Consider the following 4,658-nt stretch of genomic DNA (forward strand, 5'->3'; position numbering starts at 1 on the left):
GTAAATAATTCTTTGAAAAAAAAATATTTAAAATATGTTTTGCATTTTTAAAGCTTTTCCAGAACTAATTCTTACTCATAGCTAAGAGGTGATGGAAGTGCATTTCAGTCAAGTCAGTGTTAGTGAGTCATGGGACAAATAAAACACATCAGGATGAGCCTTTCAATGACAGTGGAATAACCACCTCTCCTTACTTTCACTCTAGTTTTATTTTAGTAAACAGCATAGTCTTCTCAGAATTAATTATTTGAGGAGCTCTTTTACTTCTGTTTTGACAAGAAATTGACCAAATTATTATACTTCCATCTGCTGATCTACCTCTTTTCTTCAGTATTACCATCCTAAATACTCAGATAATAAATTATTTTTTCTTCACAATAATTTAAATAGATGTTTTTACGTGCCAGAACCATGTATTAGACTAAGTTATTTGTAATGTTCATCTAGGGGAAAAGAAGACAAAAGGAAGAACAAGAACTGCAAAACACATTGCAGTCTAAACATGCACTTTTTTTTTTTCAATTAAAACAATATATGATAAGCTTCAAAAATAGTTAGGCTATAAAAGACTTAGGATACTCTTGAAAAGATTTAGGATACTCTTGAAAAAGAGACATATGCATATTACCTCAGCCTAGAATTAAACATTAAAGAAAGCTCTTCAGGCATTTGTGGTAGTCAAAGAGTGCCACCCAAAAAAAGCTGAACAATTTTCAGTGTCTAAGTACTTTACTTAGATATATTTCTAATGTCCTTTTAAAGCAGTAGGATATGTTGGAAAACACACCTTTTGAAATACCTTCGCATTGTACAAGTCAAATTCTACTTAAACAAAGGAATTGTTTGCCAGAAGAAAGAGCACCTTGGCCAAAAGGTGTGAAGTTTGTAGTTTCCCACAAGCACTCTAGCCAAATTTAGTATCTGAGATCTGCTCATCATATCCTGTGGGTTTTAACTGCTGAGCAGTAACTACATAAGCACGATTTTCCTCCCATGGATGTTAATGGATGTGTTATAATTTATCTAAATGGCAACAGAGGAAGGTCACATACTATGTATATATATATATATTTTTAGTGAGCATATGCTAATGCTGAGAACTACTATGCGGTATGATCAAGTGAACTGCAAGTGCATATGAAATACAGAAAGCATAAGACATTATGTCTACTCTCCTGGGAAGCACACACTGTTCGGATCGCAGACAAACTACCATGAAGACAGTTTCCAAACCCGGGTAGCATTTCCCAGGGAGTTATTTTACACTAAGTGCCACTGGTCCTTGGAACCAAATATAATGTATTAAAGCAAACACCAGTTCTACAGCTCATGTTGGCCCATCGTATATATGAAGGAATCAAGTATTCACACTCTTTAAAATAGATTCCTTCTCTTTTTTTATACAAAGAAAAATAAAATATAACTTTAACCAGCAATAAATAAAAGCACAGAACATGTATGTCCTGGTTAGCCCACTTTGTGCATTCCAACCACTCTGAAGAGCTTTTCACAGTGACCAAGTTTCAGTGACTCTGCTTTCTCTTTTAATTGTTCATCTCTGTACAACTTGGTCAAATTTGACAAATCGTTTTTTTGCTGTTTCTCCTTCCAGCAGCTAGTCTGAATATATTCTATGTAATCTTTTTCAACAGTCCTTTCTAGCTCTTGAAGCTCCAAACCTTGATAAATCTTTTCAAAGTTTTTAGCAACATAGTAAGGCACCTGCAAGTTCTCGGTTTCTCTACTAATAACATGGCCTATGGACGATTTGTCAAACAGACTGTAGGGTGGATTAGTTGCCACCAGCTGAGTTATAATGGACACTATTATTATTATGAAAACTGGTATCAAGTGAATGAATGCAGAATACGAGTTCTGTGGTCTATTTTCTTTCTCTTCTTGCTCCTGTGTCCATGCTCTCTCATTTTGGTGCCTCCGCGGATAATAGTGAGCATCTCTAGGTACATTTGAGAACATGGATATTTCCTGTAGGAAAGTGCCCACCAAAGAACACATTGAATATTTCTTCTGGCGTGATATCTGCTTCAAATTCTGGATAATAATCATAGTGCCTGGTCTGGCCATGGTCAGCTTGGACATTTTCTTGGTCACTTCGAAACTCATTGTATCGCAGCTGTTTTTCAGGGTTGCTCAGAACTGCAAAAGCATTGCCTATTGCTTTGAAGGCCTCGATGACGCCGGGCATGCAGTTCTTGTTGGGGTGGAACTTGATGGCCAAGCAGCGGTGGATCATCTTCAGCTCCTCCTTGCTGACGTCCCTCTCCACACCCAGGATCTCGTAGTAATTCCTGCAGCGCTTTATCCACCGCACGCTGCCCAGCTGCTCTGGCATGGAGGTCATGGTGGCAGCGCGGGCCGCCGCGGGGCCACTGCGGGCCAGCTCGGCCGCTCAGCACCCGCCGTGCAGGCCCCGCCGCCTCACCATGTTGCACGCCGGGGTGGTAGCAACCTACATAGCTTCTTCTTAGGAACACTAGGCCTGATTCCTCATTATTCACAGCTAATGTCACAGATGTTGTTTCTTTGAGAAATGAAAGATAGAATTGATTCTTTTTGACCAACTAGATATATTAGCTGTCTTTTTCTTGCTAATGCACTAAAATTCTTTGAATAGTGGGTCTCTGCTAAATTTACAATTATATATTCTAATACAACCTGCCTTTATAGATGCTTTTCTGATTTATAAAAATCATGAAGTTCTTTTCTTATACTATAGTTTGACTTCTGCCCTTTGGGTAGATTAAGTAGAGTTGTGGCCCTAAACAGGAATAAGGTGATCTTTTCTGTACTAGAAATGCAGCCACTCAGGGGAAGAAAGACAAAGGTTTTTATGAGAACTTCACAGACTTTTTCTAAATACAGAAGGGAAAAAAACAGTCAACACAATTTTAGGAAAACAAAAAGTTATATATTTTGGCTTTGAATAAAAAGCAAGAGATTTAATATAGTTATGAGACTGAGTTCTTTCAGCTCTGTGGATATAAAATATATATATTAAGAAAAGTGAGAAGCTTTTCTCAGTAGTAAGGTGACATTTTATTTTCATTGCTTTTTTTTTTCCCTCTGTGATATTTAGAGAATATTTAAGATTTTTTTGTTTTAATCTCTTAACATCAGTATTTGCACTTTAAGCCATGCACCTTTTTCTTCCGACACTGCAATCCGATGACTATGATAATTCAGTGACATCAACCCTCCCAACACTGTCCAGGATCCCAAATGCTGCCAAGTTCTTGAATTTCACTGTGTCCTTGGAGATGCTATTCTGTATCAAATTAGCACCTAAAGCATTCCTATGGACACAACACAGATATTAGAAAAGCTCTATCACAGTCGCTGGTGTGAGATCCCAGAAAATAAGCTGCATGAGAGGATGGACTCTTAGCAGTGTTTTTTTAGCTTTCTTAGCCAGGCTTCATCTGCTTGTCACTCTTCCTCCTCTGTTGTCTTTTTTCTTGCCATCGACATATCACAGAGAGGTTCATGGTTCCTTGGATAATTCTTTTATATGATGTTGCCTTCTTTCTAAAGGCAGACAGGATATGACCTGGCATATGTGTGATACTAATATAATTATTTTCAAATATTTATATAAATATGCAGCTTTTCCTTATAACACCTCTCTAAGATGTCATTTTCCTAAGGAATAAAATTCCTGATGAAATACATGTGGCACTGCAGGTCGCTAAGAAAAGACATACATTAGGGATGATACATGGAAAAGGCATTAGTATACATACCTGTGATCTGTCTTCTTTTTCTTTCTCCTTCTGCAGAACCTGTAAGAGAAACAAATAAAGGTGGAGAAGGCATACACTACCTAGCAAATACAACAGGCACAGAATGACCCTCAAGCTTTTACAGGCATGCTTAATTATTGCTTGCCCTAACTGCAAAGGTAAGCAACCTCTTCCTCTTGAGAGACTTGACAGAGGTAGTTAACCTTTTTCCTGCCTATTAAGCAGTTCTCTGCAGCTGACCAGTTTAGGACCCCAGTGGCAAAAATTTGGAAGCATAGTCTTTTTTTTTTTTTTTTTTCTGACTCACTGATCCTCGTGTGAAAACCGGTATCGTGCAGCTGCCTTTGCTACGACTGAAGGATGGAAGGGAAATCATCTGCTATTTTTCCCAAAAGCTGAAAAAATAAGTAGATAAAGATAAACCTCTTAGTGTCCAAACTAATCAAAATCTAAACCTAAAAGACCTTTGCAGGGTCTAAAAGACCCTAGTTGTATTGGTCTGCTTTCTACTATGGGACTTTGACATTTTGTCAAAGAATACACAATGGTTAGTTTCTTTCAATATTGCTTCAGCGTTTTGCTGATAGTTGCCAAAAAGCAACAGGTGCATGAACATTCATTAGTCTACAGGGTGCTGTTAATTATTTGTAGTTTGACAATATCCATTTTTAACTGAACATTTCATGCCTCATATTTTCACACTTACTCTTGTTGAAATGCTTCCCTTATTCATGTCAAAAGGTGACAGAACTCAGCCCTGCAATGATTTGGCAGGGACAGTTAGTTTTCCATGGTTTCATAATTCTTGAGTGGTGCTTAACATTGCTTTACATACCATTAGGCAGTCAAACATTATTTGTAAAACCGTGGGTTGACATTCCTACCATAGCGATGGGA

At 37.8% G+C, this 4,658-nt stretch overlaps 1 pseudogene; it reads right to left on the reverse strand.

Moving 5' to 3' along the window:
• Positions 1 to 1,349: 1,349 nt before the first annotated feature.
• LOC104577812 (dnaJ homolog subfamily C member 18 pseudogene) lies at positions 1,350 to 2,362 on the reverse strand (annotated as a pseudogene).
• Between the last annotated feature and the right edge of the window lie 2,296 nt (positions 2,363 to 4,658).

The sequence above is a fragment of the Tinamus guttatus genome, unplaced genomic scaffold (assembly GCF_059628265.1).
Source record: "Tinamus guttatus ecotype Peru unplaced genomic scaffold, ASM5962826v1 Tinamus_guttatus_pri_ptg000717l, whole genome shotgun sequence".
In the NCBI taxonomy this organism is placed as follows: Eukaryota; Metazoa; Chordata; class Aves; order Tinamiformes; family Tinamidae; genus Tinamus; species Tinamus guttatus.